Source organism: Meleagris gallopavo, chromosome 5, assembly GCF_905368555.1.
Source record: "Meleagris gallopavo chromosome 5, MGAL_WU_HG_1.1, whole genome shotgun sequence".
Classification (NCBI taxonomy): Eukaryota; Metazoa; Chordata; class Aves; order Galliformes; family Phasianidae; genus Meleagris; species Meleagris gallopavo.
In genome coordinates this window covers 20,547,229-20,569,947 of record NC_139408.1, presented here as the reverse complement: position 1 = coordinate 20,569,947, position 22,719 = coordinate 20,547,229, and the positions used below count along the sequence as shown (strand labels likewise).

The window sequence follows — 22,719 nt, the reverse complement described above, 5'->3', positions numbered from 1 at the left end:
CTGACATGAAGGCTTGCTGTTGTTAATTATGAAAATTTTCATTCTGTTGAGTCTAATCACAATTGTGAATCCCATTCATATGAGAAAAGAATGATTCTAGTTCCAAACTTAAGATGATTTATCTCTGTGATTTTTGTGTATCCTTCCTATTTTTAGTATCCAACCTCACACTAAATCAACTATATCACGAAAGCGTCTTGCATCTATGTGTTTCGTAATATCAACAAGAACTTTCAAAAGAAGGTATTAAGTATATATAGTATACGTGTGTGAACACGTGATTAATAAATGAAACAGACCCTGCAAAAATCAAGTAAATAGCTTGTGAAAACTTGGTAAATTTAGTATAGAACCTTAGGATTCTTTCATTTATCTGGAGTTAGCATATATTTTTTCAGACAATGCTAACCATTAACAAAGAGAGAAGATAAGAAACTAAGTGGGAAATTATGTAAATGATGGAGACAGTTTCATTTTTGCAGTTGTACTTCAGTTGATACTTTGGACGTCTGTATGATTTGTTTACTCATGCTCTACATCCCGTATCGAAAATAACACCAAATGATCAAATAGACTATCAGAGTTGTATGAAGTTCCCAAGAGAATAACTCTTTAAGACTTTTTTGTATGGCATTTCTTTTAAAATTAAATAAAATAGTTCAAAATAAGCTGTGCCACCTAGTACTATACTAGACATTAAAAATTATGATGTTTACCTGCGGCATATATGACTGATGAAATACTTCCCTTTTTTTGTAAGTTAAACAGCTTCTTAGTTTTGTTTGAATACATGACATCCCTGAAACATCAAAGTGTCATGCTGGTAATATCTGTGTCATGTATATGCTTTTCAGTGTATATTTCCAATTGCCTTAGCCATTAATCAATATTGTGCTGAAATCAGAGCCTCAAGCATCAGCAAATGTGAGTTAGCATTTATGTTTTATGTTGACATAGGATTGTCAATTAGAAGCAATGTGAACATTCCTGCTGTACAAACCTTCAAACAGAGTAAGTAATTTTATACACAAGTAACAGTTTTAGACCTTTGTCTGGACAAACTGTTGGGTATTTATAATCCTTTTACACAAACCTTGCATTTGGCCATGTATGCTAGTCTTAGTCACCTCCTATCTTAAACAGTTAGTTTTGAGTGGTTGCAATAAATTAAACAGCCACTGTTTTCAGCCTGCAATATTAAGGGACCACATTACGTTAGTGGAATAAGTCGTATGTTTCACCCTCCCTCCTCTTCTTTTCATTGTCTGATACAGGGAGAGCCTCTCTGAGGACAAGAGAGAGAAGTGCATGTTTAATTTTCTGAAGTGTCAGGCTTCCATAAGTGTATAATGAAGTCCCTATATTACTCTTTTACGTACTTTGGATTGCTATCAAGATGAAAGATTGTTTATAAGTGGGAAAGATTAATGTATTATCACATTTCTTTCAGCAAGAAAGCAAATAGTTATTAGATGGCCTGGGAAGTAGTTTTGGCAGCTGAAGGGAGGATGTGTAATATAGAGAAAAATTCTCCATCTCTTTTTTAAGATTACTTTTTAGGAGAAACACTGAAAACCTGCAGATTCAGGAAAAAATGTTTAAACTGTTAGTTTTCTTGTATGAGCTCATACATCAACTGTGATGGAATGCAGCTGGCTTGGTGTAGTGTATTATTAGAAGAATCTTTCACATATACCTCAGTCCTCCAAAATGCTCAGCTGATTTTTCAGTTGGCACTGGAATATCACCACACAGGGCGAGATTTCTGAGAGTGGGAGAAAAGAAGACATAGTGCTGAGCCACGCCTGAATTTGCTAAGAACACATGGTTTTAACAGAGAAGTGAGAAATGACAGTAGAAGACAGTTAAGTAGAATGAAAAACTGTGAAAAGAGAAGTGGCTGTAAAGAACATCTTGGATGAAAGAACATCTGAAAGTTGGTATCTGCATTGGCATTCCATCTATTTCACACAAAAGGACTTCACAAAAGCTGTGGAATATTGACACAATTCATTTAAGGGGTAACCTTCTCTAATGCAGGTTATAGCTCAGAGACTGTTTCTTCACAGTTTCTCAGAGACAAGAGATTATGATAAATTTCCTTAAAGGGAACCACAGCCAAATTCTTTCTTTTCCTGCGTACCTCCTCTTGATATGAGTGTAATTAAAAGTAGTGTGAAAAACAAGCACAAGAGTGGCTTAAGACAAGGTAGGTGACACAGCTTAGTCACAGAGACCAAGACTGGAGCGTACAATCATCAGTTACATGTTGCTTGCCCCATGCTCACGTCTAGGATAGCTTTGCCTTATATGGAAATCAGTTTTCCTCCTTGAGGATCGTTCTGGTAAATTATGGTACAAATGACACAACCTGGTACAGCTACTGTGGATCTTCAGGGGAAAATAAAGCCATGTTCACAATAGGAAAATCTTGGTGCAAGTATCTGTTACAAGATGTGACTACACATCAATGCCTGTGGGATGGATAGCGTAATAAAGAAGAGAAAGAGTGCACTTCTCAATTCAAATTGACACAGTGAATCCCTGAAAACCTGTTTTAACAAGATGCAATGACCCCAGGACGGAACTGTTATGACTGCATTTCTAACTTTATCTTGCTTTCCTCCCAGTCATTAATACTTGAAGCTTTGGTATGCCTTTGCTATGGGTAAAAGGTAATATCTTGGGAACTCCACATGGGCCTCAATCTAGGCCAGGTCTGTGGAAAGAAATCATGACCCCCCCAATCAGTGCTCAAACAGGCTAGTCTTTTTGGGCACATTGCCTAAGGCAAACCCTGCTTCCACATCAGAAATTCATGTTTTCTGCTGAAGCTTGCATGTATTTTATATTCAGTGGTTACAGCTGACTGATAAAGCACCATGAAATGAAAAGCTTGAGAAGAGCAAAAAGCTGAGAGCAGTAAGAGGAATTTAGGGTCAGAGTCAGAGGAGAAGAGTTAAGACAAGATGACTGTCATCACACTTAAAACTGCATTCTTATTTTAAAGAACTCATAATATATATTACAGAAGTGAAGAATTCCTCTTTCTGCTTCTTCTTTTTTCTGCTCTCTGTACATCTCTTCTTGCAGACTCCATTAAACAGGAACTCCAGGAACACAGTTACTTTTGCTCTTGCTGTTTAGCAATAGTACATAGTATGTACTATGAATTGCCAGTCACATCAGGCTACTCTAGTCATCCTCTGTGAAAGGAAATTGGACCAGTTTTGTAGGTCATATTTCTTTTAAAAAAATGTAACCAAAGCAACACACTGTTTTATGCTAGCATGAAAATACAGATCTAAAGACATTAAACCAAAGAGACAATTTGGGGGATTGAACAGAGTCAGACAGCAGTTGGAAAAAAAAAGGTGATTTCTCCTGTGCTGTCTTTAATTATGAAGCATCAGTATTAAATCCTTTCTGTCAAGTTCAATAAGAAAATCTCTTGGGATTAGCAATTAACACCATTGGGGTCTTTTTAAACACTGCATCATCCACACAGTGCCTTTGGAGATCGGAGAGGAAAAACTGAGTTCTTGTTCAATTTCAGAGTCCCAAGTGGGGAAATTAGCAAGTAACATAAACTCATGCAGTACCAGCACTTCACAATGAGCCAGCCTAATAGACTGCTCACTGTGATGAGATGAAGTGCCAGCAAGAGTCTGCTTCTGAAAGAGATGTTGCTGCTGTTGCTGCTATTCTATTAAAATAAAGTGCAAGAGTGACATAATCCAAAACTCATAACAGTAAAGTGGAATACATTTGTAAAGGTATACATTTGTATACCTTTAATTAAAAAAATCTGGAACTTCCTGACTGGAAAAGGCTTTTGATAACTGAATAAAAAAGATGCCACTTAGGACTGTCAAAGAATATTAATATTTTTCTGCTTTTCTAAGTGAGGCTTACGAGAATCTTAGTTTCTTTTTTGGACAGTAAATATTTAATGGCAGATGTTTTTCACAGCACAGTTTCTTGAATTAAAAACTGCTAACTTTTGGAAGTCCAACATTACTCTGTTTCCTTTAGTGCTCTTCCACAATTGACTACAGAGAGAATAAAGAGATATTCTGATTAAGAGATCAAAGTAAGAAACAGATTAAGCCTTAATTCCTCCTAATTCTAGGACTTCCTGTGTTGTAAAACTTCCTCAGTAAAAACTTTACTTACTGTAAAGGGTCCTTATCCTACCTTGTTCTTTCTACCTTCTACCTACCAACAAAAGCAGTTCCTGGATCTTCTGGTTGCTCTTAGAAGGGAGGGGAGACATTACATGTTTTATTATCTCAACCATAATCCTTAGGATATTGGGGTGTTCTGAATCTGTAATTACACTTTGCAGTATTTAATATCAGCCTGTAGATATAGATCATCCTAATCACTGAATCAAATATATTAGGAGGTGTAGAAGTTGTTCCAGAGCGAGTGTTAGTTTTTTGAAATGTCATTTTCAACCATGACATTTGAGTTTGTGTTTGCTTCAGGATAATGCTGTGAAAACTTTATCTGAAGAAAGAAATATGGAATGAGGGTGGGACAAGGATGGTTCTTATGAGTCTGTCTCTCTCCCAGACACATATATTAAAGGCATTTCTTGTTTTGTATTTCATTGGCAATATCCTCTTTTTCATAATTATCTGCTTTTTCTTTTCCCAACCAAAACCACTGTGACTCCAACAAGGAAGGAGCAGGAAGTGAAGAACTAATTTGTGTAGAAAGTGGTTGGTGGAGAATAAATGCAGAAACACCGAAATTTAGTAAAGGGATACAGGAAAGAGAAAATAAAATGAGAGATAAACAAGTAAATCTTACAGAGGAAGGAAGCAGGGCAATTGTAAATGTGTCCACTCACTCACTAAAAACTTCTGTGATGATTGCAGACAAGGTGACATTTTATGGTTGCTCTCCTGACCTAGACGTAAGCCAAACATTAAAGAGCTATTTCCAGAAATTGTCTTTCTCCTGAGGCTCTCAGCTGTCCCTCTAAACACTTTGTCCCTTTCTCTTTCCTTCACTTTCTTTTCCTGTAGGCAAAAAAGATGAATTTATACCCTCGGATGTTCCTCTGTAGAATGTCAGCATCAAAAATCCAGCTTGAAAGTTTCTTCCCCCTCATCTGCCGACTTTCTTCTGTCTCTGGGTGACATCTGCCGTATTGGCTGAGGTCTCCAGGCAGCTTTGTGGCAGCTCGAGACTCGCCTAGGGCAGCTGGCTAGAGTGATCAAAGGGGAAGACTGTTTTTCTTCGTCTTCACTGAATGTCGGTTTCTTTAAATCACCTTTGGGTTCTGGGAATTTTCTGAGCAACTTTTTATTTGCAGCATACTTGCACACAATTCTATATTCGGAGGAATGAAAATGGCTTTCAAGGAAATCTACAATTCTCCTTAGTTCCTGAAATGTGCTCTCCCTGCCTACTCTCAAATAACAAAATTAAAAATAACTAAACAAAGGAGATCTTCATCTTGGAAACTATGGTGCTTTTATTCGTTTCTTAAATGAGCTGTTCTGAACTGGAGAGTCAATAACTGTTCTGCATATCTGGAAAGGGGAAGTGTAAAACTGCCTTTACTGACAACGAAGAGTAGTTACATCAGAAGTGAAGCAAATTTAGTATACCTTTTAAGTGAAAGTCTCCAGGGAAAAGGGTGCTTATAGGTGAAATTTCTGTGATGTTGAAGTTCCACTGTCTTGCTAGATCCTCTTCATCTTTTATTCCAACTTACTGTCACCTACTCATCATAATGATGTTTGCAGGTAAATTCTCTAATAGAGTTCAAGGGAAACTAAGACCAAAGTCCTACTGACCTATTTCAGTCAGGCAAGAATCCAGGTCTCTTGCTTCTACAGAGAGAAAATAACACTGCTGTTTAGAAAATATTTTAGCAAGGTTTGCTTTTATTCAGTCTTACCTACATAAAGTTTCAGAGCAAATTATATACCTTCAGTTAATAGAGCAGCACCCCAAACCTATATTTTCAAGTGCAGCTGGCCAGATATTCTTTTGTTCTGAAGGATGATTAAATCTGAGTGAATCCCAAGGAGATGGTTATGCTTCCAGGAGCAGGCAGTAGCCTGTTTTCACACATCATGCAACAAAAAGGAAGGAAGAGCAAGGCTTATAAATATGAGATAATGTGATCTATCAAAGAATATGTGCAAAACAGTCATATGTAATAATTTTTAAACCAGATCAGAATAATTGAGTCTGATACATTGTCTTCATAAACAGTTTACCCTGGAAAAAAAAAAGAGTGATTTTTTCTCTGAATATTAGTCAAAATTCAAATTTCCTTTCATTTCAGATACTACACACATTTACATTACCATAGAAGTCATGATTATTGGTTTTTCACCGACAAAGGCTGATTTATGAATATTTCCAAAAGAACTAAACATTTTTCCTGCTTCTGCAAAAATGCCACTCCTTCCTATTTCACATTGTTGTTTGCAAATGCTAGTTTTTCTGCCTGTTCTGGTTACAAGTAGTTGAATTGAAAAAGAACAAATGTAGGCTTTTTTTCTTTTTTTCTTTCTTTTTTTTTTTTTTTTTTTTTCTTTTTTTCCAGCTTTGATCAAGTCTACAAACTTATATCCAGATACCTGTCTCCTGTGAGCTTTTCTTATGTTGGTTTCACTATACCTCAGGCTGATACTTATTGTGGTCAGGAAATGGTCTTTAATTAATCTGCTTTCTACCAACTAGGGAAGTGGGAGTGGGTGAGAGAGCATTTTACAATCATCTGAGCATGTATTGTTCCGAGTATCACTTTTAGTAAAGCTGAAGCACTCTTACAAGTGCTTGGCATGATGTACAGATGTGCAGACTCAGTTTTGACCTCCATTAATATTCTTCATTCAAAGTAATAGACTGCACAGGAACGTTCGTTGCTGAAATGTTTGTGATCAAATCCCTCTTCAGCTAATTTAATTTTTCCTGGCCAGATTCAAGTGAGGGCTTTTTTTGTTTGATTGGTTTTGTTGTTTTGTTTTATTTTGCATTATGATTTGTCCATTCTTACTGTTTTGAATTTATGGCTTTATATACTTTAATTGTGAGAATTCTGCTTGGATTCTGATTTTGAATGTGCTCTTTCTTAAAATCAGCTGCTTAACTGTGCATGGACACCGTTGATGAAGGAAATAGTTTGTTTAGTGAAATTTACATAGTCTTTTCTTATAAAACAGGATTTCACACAATAGTTGTGACATATTTTAATCATGAGTTGATTAAATACATATGAGACAGGCAACAGACTTGGTTTTCTTGATGCAGGGCTTCCACTGAATAGGAAAGGGGTGATTTTCACTTGCTGTCAGTACTGGTAAGAATTTGCATCATCTTGTAAGTATTCAGCTTACATAAATACAAATCAAAGAAAAAAAACTAAACAGAACTGTGTTCATGCTGGAGGTGGCAGTATTAGATGCAGACACTATTCAGCCTGCTGCAAATTTGCTCTAGGTCAGCAACCTTACTGCATGGAAGCTTAAGGTTTTAATGGAAAGAGTACTGTTGCATATCACAGAAGAATGTCCAGACTTACTTTGAAATGCTGCTAAACTGAGCATCTGACTTGGTTTACAGTCTAGATGTGGTGAACTGTAACTACTTCTGTAGTATTAATAAGGTCAAAGCAAATAGCATGAGAAGTTGGAGCATGACCTTGCCTAACATGGATTCCCTCACAGAAATAGAAAATACTTCCTAAGGTGTGAAGGGAATTTAATGCATTATTAATCCTTGGTCATACTGATGAACAATGTTAGAGGAATCCAGTGATGTCAGTTGAAATGAAAGGGTTTCTGGTGTGGATATTTGAATCCAATACACTGAAGTAAAGATCTGAGTGGTAACAGCAGTCACAACTGTCAGTGACTTTTTGAGCACTCTCTTGTAATAGAAGGATGCTTTGTGTCATGGATCTGGTTCAAATATGTGAATTAAAATATCTGAATTAAAATTCTGAAACATCAATAAGGTATTTGAGAAGTTTATGGTAAAAGAGCCACCTGTAAAGGAATTTGGCAGAGAAATAAGGCAAATTCTGAATTATCTTGGTAGCAGCAGAGTACATCTGTAAGTAAAACTTGTACATTGTAAACAGGAAGTGAGGTTGTTTGACACCTAAATTGTTGCTCTGGTTTCCCAAGATTCTTAGTGAGCAATCAACACAGATGTAAAAAAAATCTCTCTGGTGTTGTAAGCCAAAGGCACTGGAGGGACACTGGAATTTTATGATACATTTTGCCAGGATAGTGCCAGCCATTAATATTCAAAAAAATGGATAGTTTTATATTGGCAGGATTGGCATTTTGGAATTTTTTTTTTCTCTGCAAGTGAGAATCCTTCAAGTAAGCCTATTTACCCTTGTAAGGGTAAATAGGCTTATTTTGAGGCTGCAGACCTCAAAATAAAACCTCAGCTTTGGGAAAGGAACAGTTGTTAGAATGAATTAATTTGAGGTATGCTTGAAAACAAAATGGAACAAGTTAAGAAATAGATATGACATTACAAAGTAGGGATATTTGACAGATCGGTAGAAAACAGGCCTCCATAAATGTAAGTTTTAATTTGGTTTGGAGGAAGCACTTAAATACCTGTGCAAAAATTTGCATCTAAATCTATAGAGTCACATAGTCCACAACAAATGCATTATAAAATTTCTGGTCAAAAGAGTGCATTGTCCCATATGGAAGCGGCTACAGAGACAGTGGCTCGCCTCTGCTGGTGCAGATTTTTACAAGCATGGCATGCAGGCTCTTGTTCATCACTAGTGAAAAAAGCATAGCTAATGGTATTGACTATCCTTAAAAATTGTGATTTGTAGGTGAGAATTTTCTCATCAAGCATTATTGCATTCTCTGTATCTGCTGTAGTTTCCATGAAAATAAATAGGAGGCATTACATTTGGAGCACTCTATGTGCTTTCTTTCTGCAGAAGTTTGCCTTCTCTTCAGGAACTCTACCAAGTCCTTGATGAGACATTGCTGTGAAACTTTATTATTTGTAGACTAAGATACCTACACTCAGGAAATACAGCTTTTTTCCCCTCAACTCTAATTCGACATTGCATAGAGTAGAAAATATTCTTTATCAACAGGAAAAACACATATAAGACATGTTTATCAGTCACTCAATTTTAAAGTAAAAATATACCCATCTAGTATCTTCGGCTTTAAAAATTTCTTGCATCAGTCAATAGCGCATAGAATAGCAATTAATGAGATAGAAGTACTTAAGGAACATTAAGCCATTAGGAATTCAGTACAGTGAAATTTTCACTTGAAAAAAACCTAAGTCTCAAAGAATCATCCTATCTAACCAGATATCTTCAAGTGATAAGAATTTGTGTCCTTGGTACTGTCTTATTTGCATGAGAAGCAACAGCCTCTTTAAAAGTTATTACCTGCTAAGTGGAAAATTGCAGACCAGATGGAGCTAATTAATTTGCAATTAAAAAATTGCCACAAACCAAATAATATAATTAATTCTTCTGCAAGACGTGGTTATACAGAAGACTGCTCTGCCAATTTTAAGGCATCCAAAACATTCATAGCAGTTATATAAGCTGATGGATGCTATGGTGCTGGATAAGCACCTACAAACTCAACGTGTTGCAAACTGGACAATAAACTTTCAAAAATCTTGCATGCTTCGTCATACTAAAGTTGGCAGATTTCCTGAAAATCTGACAGTTTTTTTTTTTTTTTTATTTCAGATGAAAATACAATTGGAAAGGTAAAAAAAAAAAAACAACAAAAAACCCCACAACAATAACAAAAACAAAACCCTAAAAGCTGCAAACCAAACAATGGAATTATTCTTCCAGTTTGGAATGTCCACTTGTACAACTTATGTATAGCTCCGGATCATACATGAGTCTGTGCTTCCATGTGAAACTCCTGCTGTTCTTGCTGTAGACATACATAGCAAACAGGTGATTAGAGAAAAGGATGTAAGCCCCTGAAATTCATTAACAAATCTAGAGCTGTTTTGAGACATTTTTCATGTGTATGTTTATGTAAATGTATGTATGCATGAATACATATGTGTAAATAAAAATTTCAGTATCAGACCTTGCTGTATAGTCATAAGTAAGATATTTATGTCCCTCCCATTTTTTCTCAGTTTGCATATTTTTTTATGCAGAACAAAAATGAGCTATTTTTGTGAAGAAAGTTAAAATCATATTACCTAAACACTATAGGACTGAAACAGGACTCAGGACTCTTAGGAGACTGTGCCTTCTGGGCACAGGCAAGTCATGCTTGTCATGTCAGGGGTTTCTGGGCACTCCTACCAACTGGGGAAAGAAAAAACTCTCTGATGACTGATCAGAATGCACCACACACAGAAAGTGCATCTAATAGAAGAAGGGAAAAGTCATGAAATGCTTTTTTGGAAACTCTCTGACTTGAGTAAATTAACTTCTTAACTGACTTAACTAAATCAGAAAAACTCCCTTTCTGACTAAAGTCCTTGTTTTTCCACAGAAATCAATGGGATTTGGTATAACCCCTGGATAAAATGTAGAATGGAAATAGGAAATATTGTGAATAGAAGCAAAAACTGAAACAAAGTAACAGAAAAACCACAAACACAGAAAAACCAGAAATTCCTAAGCTGGGGAATTTGAACTAGCAAAACTAGCAAAATGGCAGTCACATCTATTCTTAATGCAGTAAGAACTGTATCTTAGCAAAACACAGAATAATGGAGTTATAACCACACACATATATTGTAATTTCTTGTATAAATTATTAATTCTTTCACAGATACTTCAGTTGCTTTCCACTTCTGTCTTCTGAAAAATAGTGTGGTGAGAGCCTCATCAGTGCATAAATGCCTATGCAAGAAATTCTTTGAAACTCCAGCATGTAATACATCATGCTCCAATACTTGTAGTTGATTCCGCACTTCCTTTTCATGGCACATGATGCTACATAATAGCCAAAAATTCCTTGTTCTGCTTATTCAGGGGTGTTGCAGTCTGACTACTGAAAGGACAAACACTTCAGAGCCCTGCATCCTTTCTAATGTTGTTCTTAAGAAAACAGTGAAGTTAACCTTCACCTTATTCTTCATTTTCTTTAATACCCTCAGGAGTAAGTGCATATGAGATTCTATCTCACTAAATCCTGTCTGCAGGCTGTGATTCAAAAACAATCTAAATCTTCTTAAGAATACCTCGCAAAGGGCATTTTGCAAATGTGGAGAAAGACCTGACCCAAAGATTCATATGTATGATCATTATTTTTTAGAACTCTTCCTCTCAGAAAATGCCACAGTGGGATTTTTCAAATCCTTTAGTTCATATAACGTTGCTTAAAGGGGACTGTGGAAAAATAAGTAAAAGATTTTGCATATTAGGAACCACAGGATCTCAAAATCACTATAAAATCAAGCATCAGGAAGTCTCATGCTAGATTTCCAAAATCTGAAATGTTTACGCTTACTAACTGCTTTTGAAAATATTGCTCAATCTCAAGTTCTCTCCCCTCTCCTTGATCCTTTAATGAAATAATAGAGATAATATCTGGCTTAGGCTGCTTCACATGCATACACTCAGTTGCAGTTTTAATGTTTAAGTAGAAGGGGATCAGTTACAGTGTAAGAAGAAAAATTGTTGCATAGTTGCTGAGTGTGCTTTATGGCTATTCAGAAGAAATTTTTATATGATGTTTTTGAGAACATTTAAACAATCAAATACTCTGACAATTAATTTTCTTATTTAAAGAAGAATAAAGAAGGTAATATCATATAGCATATTTCCAAGTACTATCCAGTGAATCCAAGGAATAATCTCTGATAGAAACAGGTAATTATATATCAAAATAAATAAAATATTGCCATTAATTTTAATAATGCTTAATTTCCATTTAACCCTGTCAGCATATTCTGAAGTAGTGTATCAAAAGTGGAATGAAAGATAATATATGCAGTAATCAAATATGAGTAACACCTTTTATCTCATTCTGCTTTCTTCCTTTACTTTAGCCCTATTCTGCAGCACCTCTGATACTCTGAATGGACCTACATACTCAGAATTGACTGTAGTGATTATGTTTCTCCAGGTATGAGTTAATAGATCATAAGTAATGTTATGTACAGGACACACTTGTAAAAGTTCTGAGGACAAGCATATCACGACAGCTGAACTTCATACTTGGGCCTATTCATTTTGAAACTGTGCATCATTGGCTCCAAAAGCTGAAGTATACACTGGGGAGAAAAAAGACATTGTTTCATTTGAATAATAAAGCCATTCTGAATTTAGCTTGCTACGGCATGAGAAGACCTAAAACAGCAACTCATTATGAATTCAGATCTGTTATAACACACCCATCTCTGACCTTCAAAAATTTCTTTCAGCAAGAAAAAGAGAATATTCTGATCCTAGTCATTTTAGAAAATTTAACTGACAATTTATCCTCTAACAAATCATCCTCAGCTAGGATCTTTGAGTGAACCCATCACCAAGGAGTTCAATGATAGAGCAAACTGAACAGGCATCTGTACCAATTTTGATATTTTAGGACTCCAAAGCAAACACTTATCCAGCTCTCTAAAAAATTTTAAGAAATGTTTGGACTATGTGTGTTGTTTTAAAAATAATATATTTGTCACAACTAAGCCTTAAACTGTTTTGCAAGATGTCCACTCATGAGATTCTGCATCTTCACCAGCTTCCCTTATTTCCTTTTTGCATCTTATAGCTGGCCACTTGCAAGCACTCTTCTGCTGGTAGCTAGTGATGTGGTAAAGATAGCTGACAGTTCTTTTGTACAAGACTTCCTAGGTGAAACACTCTTAAATAGAAGGGAAAGAAATAGATTAATTATTTCAAGAACTGGAAAACTCAGGAAAATCCATTCCTAAGTTTCTTATTTATGATCTTCCTTCTTATTGCAATTTTAGCAATTTAATTTCATTAAATACAAGCCATGCAAGCTTACTCACAATTTTGATATAGAAAAATCCAGGAAAGTCAGTGAAATAAATAGAATTACATCAGACAGTCTGTGAAATACTGTTCTGAAAGGGCCTCTAAAGGTCAGTTCATCCACCAACAGCCCATTCCAGTAGGGCTGCTGCTAAAATAAGATCAGATCATCTTTCACAGGATCTTAATATCTGTGTTCCCACATTAGCAATAAATCAAAATGGAAGAAAGACAAGGACTACAGAGATGAGAAGTAATTTTTCTGCTTATTCTTTCTTATTTGGTACTGTGCACATATTTGTGCATTTCAGATTCAACTAAAATTTGTAGACAGAGATGTGTGCTGATATTCCACAGGCAGATGGAAGAAAAACTGGGATTTTCATTTTGGTGGCTACCAACCTTATATCCATAAGTTGAAAATAAGTAAGTTATAAATCATATAAATCTACATTTAAATTATCAGTCTGCCCTGTTTTTCCTACTATCAGAAGGGTGGATTGGACTTCTATGAGGAGGATTGGATCTAGAGCAAGTTCAGGCTCCATGAACTCCAAGTTTTCGGTGTGATGAGAGAGATGTCTTCCATCTTAAACATATTTTTATTTCTTAAAAATCATGATTTGCTTTCACCTCTCCAAGACTGATCACTTCATTTATAAAATGCATGTGTTATCTGCCAATCAGCATCTAGGCTATGGCTAGAGTATAAATACTGAGAAAAATGCAAAAAAAATTTCATAGGAAAAGTAAGACTTGCTGTACTATTCCACTTGATGATCTGGGCCAATCTGGTGTTAAAACTGAGTTCTAGGTGTTCAGACATATTCATTTTTTTATTAGTCCAGAATGTTTTGAAGACAAAGTATTTAACTTAAAGGTTAAATGCTAGTTTCTTTAACAGGAAAAACAGTCAAATTGGATTTCCATTTCAGAAATTGGCAAGAAGAAACACAGTACTAGAACTGCAGCTAAATAATAATGCATTTTTTCTTGACTGCTGCTGATTTCCCTTGGGACTCACCTAGCCATGCTATAATGGTGAAATTAATGTCCAGCTTGACTCTGTAAAAGGTCAGCATGTCCAGACAAAGAACACTATGAAGTGAAGCTGTTCTAAATTTATTGTGGGTCTTCCAAAGGCATTCACCCATAAGATTCGAGATCCTGATCAAAGTTCTGTAGCAAATCTGAGCTAAATATTTCCTCCTACGTTTTGCAGACTGTCACAGACTTGCATCTCTGTGAGTTTTTTGTTTGTTTGTTTGTTTGTTTTACTGTTCAGAAACATTTCAACATTATCATGATTTACCACAATTCAGCCACACCGTAGCATCACTCCTTTGTGAAAACATGAGCTACCTTGAGCTCCTTAATTTGGTAGGTTCAGCAGGCTCAGCAAAGGGAACCAAAGCCTTCACAGGAGTTTAAATGATATCTACACATAGCAGATTTTTAAACAAAGTCGAATTAATAGCTCATCTGGAGAGAGACAGAGTTGTTGAGAAAATGCACCATTCTGTCAGAGTTCTAGAATTCAGACTACAGTTACTACAGTACTTTCCTAAATCTATTTGTTGAAGTGCCTGTGTCCTCTCCCCGACTCTTCTACACTTTTATTAAACAGTTGTCTCTCTAGTGATTCATCTGATCTGCAGCCCAAGGCCAGGAGATGTTTCATCATTTCTGGATAGGTGTTTACCTCAGGTAATTGCCTCATTCAGTTTGTGAATGGCCACTTGACTCTAGGTGAAGTCAATAAATGAAGAACCCAAAGAGATATTTTCACCCATTCATTTTCTTGGTAGTTCCCTATGGGTAATGGGATTCTCAAAGTCAACGCTGACCTTCTCGAATAGCAACACTTACTGAACAGACAATACTTGTATAATTAGTTTGATTATTTGTGTGTATAAACTCCATCAGGCTTCAGGTATTGTGATTTGTGGAGAGGCTGAGGTTTTTTAGGTAGTGTGCATATGCAATATATTGAGTGAAGCAGTAAATAAAGAAAAAAAAAACTCATCTGGCTATTAAGAAACTGGACATTTGAACCAGGGGTACCATAATTTGCCCTAGTTTAAGGTATTTAACATGGAGATAATGTTTAAGTTACCTACACATATAGTGTAAAATTCCCTTGAAAATGTGATTTTTTTATTTTTATTTTTTGTAAATAAATAATATTGGATTGTTCAAATTAGTAAAAACTTACAAGATTTGACTAATATTCACTGTTATATTTTGCGGTATTCTATAACTTGTTATAGAAGCCCTGTTAGGGAATGGAACACTGTTAGAGAAGAGGCTGTTGAGTCTTTCCAGCTATAAAAGTGATTGTAATAATGATAATTCTTTACTTGTGGGAATGTGCAGAGTGGACTTGATGACATTGCAAAGCTTAACTGACTGTTTTTTGGCATGTTGTTTTTTTGAATTGGGAGAAGGAAAAGAAGAAATTAATGTTGAACAAATTATTCCTATGATTTTGGTTATAATAAATTATTTATCACCCGCTGCATACATAAAGGCTTTTTTTTCTACTCCACCTGGTTTTGCTCTGTAATAGTCATCAGCATCCAAGTCTACATTTGTTCATGCAATATTAACATCCACAATCTTGCCAAAATGTTTTGAACAAGAAGCCAAAATAAATGTGCACACTTGTACACACCAGGGATGGCAGACTTTCAGATCACAGAGGCATTATCCCAAGCATATGAATGCACTTTGTAAGCAGAACTTGAGGATTTAAAAGTGGAGAACTTGGCTGTAATTGACAATATGAATAAAAGGTAAAGTAAAGCCTTTCCAGTAATTCTTTTTCCCTGCATAATTACCCAGTGAACTACATTTTGCAGGATGGAGTGCTTTGAGCAAGACTTCTTCTGAACTGCACCTGCAATTTTTCTTTTAACAGTAACCAGCATATTTACAGAAGCCACAGAGATAATACTTAGTCGTGTTTTAAAATCCTCTTTTCTATTTGGAACCAGAAATATTTGCCAGATATTCTAGAGTATGGAAAAAACACATTTACTGTTTACGAGTAAGCTACATGAATATTGTTACAATAGTAGCAAATATTAGATATCTTTTTTTTCTCAGATTTTGCTTGGCAATAAGTGGAATCATTGAATAAATGGCCTTATTTCAAACAGTCTCTGTTTACTGGTGTGAAATATCCCCAAGTATAAGGTAGGGAGCTGAGAACCACATAAAAGAGAGGTATCCTCATTTAGGTACAGTGAGATTGAACCTAATCTTGTGAGTAGCTGGGAAGGCTACATTCACAACAGTGAGCATTTCAAATTCATAGAAAGCCAAAAAGTCCAAAAATGCGTGGGAAGAGAAAGAGTGTTTTATTTTCACTTATAAAATCATTGGAAGTTCTAATTACACTTTTCACTTTTTTAAATTTATGAATTAAATGATCTCAAAGAGCACTACAGTTCCTGATGAACTTAATCTCATAAAGCTGAAGAAATAGAGAGCTTCTTTAGATTATATTTTCTAGAGCTCACTGGAAATAAGTAACTCAGCCAATCTTAATACCCAGATCTTCTTGCCCTCTTATCTATGTTTCAGTCACTGAAAAATCTGAGTAACTGTTGCCATCTCATTTTATTTTCTTAATTTTCTCCTCAATGACATAATTCTGATATTCTTAGTAATGCATCAAAAAATGTGACTAAAAAAAAAAGCAAAAATTAATTTACTGGAAAACCAAACTAGGTTAACTAGGTTGGTCTTTTTTTTTTTTTCCTTTCTTCTTCTCACTTCTACTATCAATCCCTCAAGGAAAGTGTTCTTTCTTATCCTTCCTTTCTTTTTCATGGAAACTGTAGAAATCACATCTCTTTATTGCAGAAATAGATCTTCTTTAATGCTTTCAAAATTTCTCCTTTGTGTCTCAAATCATCAGAATTTGAAAGCCATAATGAGAAATAGCAAGGTGGAGTTTAAAGAGAAACCCATCAGATGTAGAAACAGGTGTTCCACTGTCAAAAGCTTTCCATCCCCTGAACTGCACAATGGCAGATGAACCCTGCTAAATACTGAGTTATAGTGTAGACTTTTGTGAACAATGAAGGAAACACAAGTAAAGAAAATATATAGACAAATCAGGGAGATTTAAAGGAAGAGGGGAGCTGACTGTGCTTAAATAGAAAAGATGGCAGATAAAATCAGAAAAAAATAAATCTCTGATACAGGATCAAATAGTTTTGTTTTTGTTTTTGTTTTTGTTTTTTTCAGGTAAATGAATGAAATTATGGAAATAAGTGAACCATTATATAATTTTTTCCTTTTTAAAGGTGGGATATGGATTCTGAACATTTATAACAGATACAGTCAAGCTGATATGTGAACTACCTGACTAATTCTAATACTCTATTGGTAGACTGTGGTGTAGATGACAGATGTTATTGTATGATGTATTGTGTTATTTTTATTAGCCTTTAATTCTTAAAAGATGGTAAAGTTTGAAAAGACAAGATCAAAACAATTTAAAAACCCTTTAAACATATTATTTGGGACAAATTATTGCAATAGCTGTTAAAGTTTTGTTACTGGTGCAAAAATTCTAAGGAGTCCAAAATAAGTTTTAAAAGAGACAACTATTACAATGCCATGCCTAATGTCTAGAAAGAACGATTTTTTCCAATGTGTTTCTCTCATGACTTTCTGCAGGTCATCCATTTCACCTTGAATAAGAACTAAATGTCTAGGTTGCAAAATGTGTGTGGTTATTCAATGAAAACTGAAGGGAAAATTAAAAACTAGTATTACTTTGATAAGCTACGTAGGGTAGCATGAAACAGGCTTAAAATATTGTTAATGCTCAACAAGAGCAAATGTTTTTGCTCTGAAATCTGGGCAACTGCTATCTGTGTGTATTACAGATGTGCTTACTTTCTGGCAGATGCTAACTGATTGGTAGCAGTTTTTGGTTTACACACAATATACATGTCACACAAGAATCAGTCTTCAGTGTGAAAGAACTAAAATGATTATATAATAAATGTAATCACTGACTGTCAATAAAATCAACACTATGGAATATTAACTTGAACCTAAGAGTTCAACATGAAGAAAAGAAATATTAGGGTGCATCTCATCAGCAAACACAGTGAAGTGATGAAGTTTTTTTAAAACTAGGATAGTCCCCGGGCAGTGGTGGACCTATACAAGACATTCACAGATAGCCAGGACAAAGTAGTAGATATAAAATTATAGCAAGCATTTCACAAGAAAAGGAATAAGATGATTTGATCTACTTCTTGATTTTTCATTTCTACAAGTGCTTTTAAGATTCCCTGGAGCCTAAGCATACAAAAAATTGTCTTGAACTGCACACATAGCATCCTGGTTGACTTCAATATTTCATATTAATGCTGTCCCTAGCAGCTCCTTAGCTTCCCATTGTTCCTGAATTGTTGGCTTATAGTTTTGAACTGCTACTCTTTTGATATTGCAATTGCTCTTCTACCCTTGTGACCTTGGCAGGTAATGAACAATTTTGCGGAGCTAATCAGGCTTTTACAGATTTCCACTGAACAAGTATCAGAGTGCACTTTGTCAGAGAATGCTGGGTGGGCAAATCTTACTATTTTATGATGTTTTTTCTGTACTTGTTTTGACACAGTCAGACCTTTGTCCACACAGCTGCTATAAGAACATACAAGCAAAAGTGATTTATGTTTAATTAAAATGCTTCCTAAAGCTTGACTGAGCAGAAGTCTTTCAAAAATATTGCCCCCAAATAAGGGCTCTAGGGAAATATTCAGTAAATGAGATAAAACAAAAAAAAGCATAACACAATTACTTAGCAAACCACATTTAATAATTTATGTCATTCCTCCATGCCATTAGTTGAGATGAGGAAGCAGAAGTGGTTACAAAGCATTTCACAAAAGCATTCTAAAAATGTACACTTTGAGCTTTCAGGATATTTCAAATTTCTGTGTGTGTGGACAAAATCAGTGCATGGAAAATGTGTGCATACTCATTCCAGAAATTATCTTTTGATTTATTATCTGTTCAAGTTAACTCCCAGCTGTAACTCATGTGAATCATTTGAGCTCTGATTTCTCCACATTTTGTCCCAGTACTCACTTCAAAGTTCCACTTTGTCCCACTTGGCTTACACTGAGTTGAAGAAAGCAACCGTTTTCCCATCTCCTAAGCCTTTATTTAAAAATATAAACCTTTAGATAAATGCTACACATTACTTTATCTCCTTTTTTTTTCTGTTTGTAAAATCGATACGGTCCACTCTGTCAGGTCATGAATCTTGCTAAACACGGTCCCAATTTCTGTGTTTTAACTACTGAACAAGACTATTTGTATTTTCCCAACAAGTTGTGCTTTTCTCAACTGGCTCTACAGATCTGTCCTTGTTTGGCTTGGATGGGTGAAGCATGGTAGCTAATGGTCTGAGATTTCTAGTCTACCAAGCATAATATTCTGGACTCGAAACAAAGCTGTCTGACCCTTTGTTCTTCAGTGTATAGAGGGTTAATCATGTGGTGTCAAGCATGCTGCAGGAAGAGGAGAGATTCATTTTTGATACTTCAAGGAGAAAACATAACTCGAAGGCATATTTTTATGACATCTGAAGCAGCTGTGAATTCAGTAATTATATCACAGGACTAGAGGATAGATAATGCTGAGTTCACACAAAATGTTTTGTATATCACTTGAGTAGAATCTTCTTGGGTATCAAGCCGCTTTTTTTATCACCCGCTATTTGGGTACACTTGTGTCGGTGCTGCTAAGTGTGTACTTGTAAAAGTATGAATGCAAGTTAATGAAATTTTTGTTTCAAAATGAAATTATCCTCTACTGTTACAAGGTCTTTTACAGAGTTTTACTGCCTTGTCCTTCTTGCTTCAACACCACATCATGTTTCTGTCAACTCAACAGCTATCAAAACAGAGTAATTTAGCTAGTCATTGCATGCCATTAAATAAATCTAGTCTACAGAATTAAAGAAAATGCCAGTAGCACAATTGTGAGTTCATAACATATGCTGTAACAGCATCACTCTACTTCTTTCTCCCCATTGAGCTTTCTTCTACCTCCCATTTTCTGATGAGCAGGCACTGTGTTAAACACAAACAATTGTATGACATATCCCATCTTGTGGATGAATGCCAAACATGCTTTTTCTCCTAGAACTATCATGAAATAATTTAACAATCTTAAACACAATTATATTAATATAAAAGGTTTTCATTCCCATTAAGGATTGCTCCTCATTTTTCAGATGTCATTTACAAGAATTGATTTGTATCTTGAGATTGAAAATAATAATAAAAATAGTGGCATAAATGAGAGATATTTTTTAGTAGGTTTACTATTGCTATTACAAGACATTCATCTACATGGGCTTCAGTGTTTTATTGATTTACTTTTACAGCATTTTCTAAAAATAGAATGATGGTGTCTTTCATTTTTCTTGTCATCTTTTCTTGTGTTATGGCTCTCTGAAATTGAAAGTGCAGTCTACTATGAGTCTCTGTACTTTATTACATTGTTGTGGTAGCATACCTCTACAGTTATTACTTTTATCTTGTTTTTTACTGAGTTGTATATAATTGTTAGCAGAGCCAAGTAGGCAATCTAAGTCAACTGAATGCAGTTTGACAGGAATAAAAATGAATAAGGAAAAATAGGGAGCAGAAGAGGACAAATAAATGCACAGACTCTAGCAGGAACTGTGGTGATAGGACAAGGAGAAATGATTTCAAACTAACAGAAGGGAGATTTAGATTGAATATAAGGAAGAAGTTTTTTACAGTAAAAGTGGTGAGACACTGGCACAGGTTGAGCAGAGAGCTGGTGGATGCCCCATCCTTGGAGATACTCAAGGTCAGGGCGGTTGGGAATCTGAGCACCTGATCTAGCTGTAGGTGTCCCTGTTTACTGCTGGGGAGTTGAACTAGATGGTCTTTACAGGTCCCTTCCAACTCACATGATTGTATGAATATAAGAAAAGGTATGCTAAGGAATCATAATATCACCATGTAGCACTGATATGTAGGAATTCAGACTTGCAATTTCTTATTCTGCCATTGATATGCTGTGTGAATTTCTTAAACTCCAAATGTGCATTGGTGGAAAAGAATACCAGATTTAGATTTTACTAATCTGCCTTTCAATAGGTATTTTAGACAGCTATATATTGCTTTGTCTGTCTTAAATTAAAATGAGGAAGCAGAAAAGTTACATATAATATCCAATAAGTTTGTAGAAATGAATTCTTAAAATGCTGTTGGAAAGTGAAGATGAAGAAGTTCCTCTTCCGACAGCGGAGGAACACATAAATCAGAACTTTGCTGTACTTTTCCTCAGGTCTAGTGCATAGCACCATCTAGTGGCACTGAATATAATACAGAAAATGACACCTAACTAACATAATTTGCTTTGATGATTGGAACTGAAAACCCTCAAATAAAAGTGCACAAGAAGTAATATCAGTAATAAAACATCTCCTGCATTGTTGTAATCCATCAGAAATTTGTATGAGATTGCAAATGGTTGTGATCTTGGCTAGTACGGACGTGCCCTGCTAGAACACAAGGCAACGAAAACAGGAGACTTTGTAATCCCATTCTTCCCTCTTCTTGGCATAGACAGTAGTGTTTAATCTACAGAGTATTAGAACTTCTACCTTTAATTAAAAGAATTGCATACACATTTGAAATTAAATCTAATATTGTGCTAGTTGTGTAGTCAATTAGAAAAAAAAATAAAGACTTTTCATCTACTTCAGAAGAATTATTTTTCAAAACCATTTATGTGGTATTTAATGGTAGATCTTTCTGCTATAATATAAGGCAGAAGTAAAAATGATGTTTTAACCTGAGGTCTGCAATTGTAAAATTGAAGACGTGAGATAAACAGCAATTCTTTAGAATCTGGTTAACCAAAACTATGTACCTGGCCATAATTTAAGCATGCTAAGATTGTGGATCTTTAAATTATTTCTTGATCATTAAGGCTGTTGACCAAAGTCTGATCTTGAATTCAGCAACGTAAAAATAATCCCATTGGACCATGAATTGTACATGTGTACATACGTCTGTCACAGAACAGATGATGTGAACAGAGAAAGATTCATAGACTGGATGCTGCAGGTTTTTTGTTTTTTTTTTCATTCAAATGATAAATTATAATTTATTTTTGTTAGTTCACACTATACTGTACACTGGTCATCCCCCATTCAGGAGAGCTGCATAGAAAATTGACTGGAGGCATTGGAGGTCAGTTGTGTTTTCCATAAAGTCAATAAACATGAGTCAGGTTGGCAGGTAAAGTTTGTGTTAACTGGTCAAGACAAACTGATAAATCACAACACAGCATGAAGGCAGGCAGAACTCTGAACTATAATTAGGAAGCAGAAAATAAAGAAAGAGTTGAGGAAAACATGCAAAAATAAAATGAAGATCAGGTGCCCTCTGTTGTATCTATGTGCATGTCTATCAACCAGTTAAATATTACTAGATTGTTCATAAACTTTCAACAAGCTCAGAACTTCCTCCATAATACAGTACAGTTACACAAATGAGATTACTATTAATGACTTTGCTCAAGCAAATGAACAAAACTTCTTAACACCCCCTCCTCGCTCCTCCCCCCCCCCCCACATACTCACAAATCCTATCCACTGTGCAGTACGTATATATGTTATTCTTTCTTGTTGCCATCGATAATTCTTACCTACAACTGTTTTCCTGGGAGAATCATATGTTACAGATGGA

General features: G+C 35.4%; 1 long non-coding RNA gene across 1 annotated transcript in view; it reads left to right on the top strand.

Moving 5' to 3' along the window:
• LOC146544274 (uncharacterized) overlaps nucleotides 1–22,719 on the top strand; it is a 272,682-nt gene that overhangs the window by 1,523 nt on the left and 248,440 nt on the right. The gene's annotated exons all lie outside the window — the stretch shown is intronic.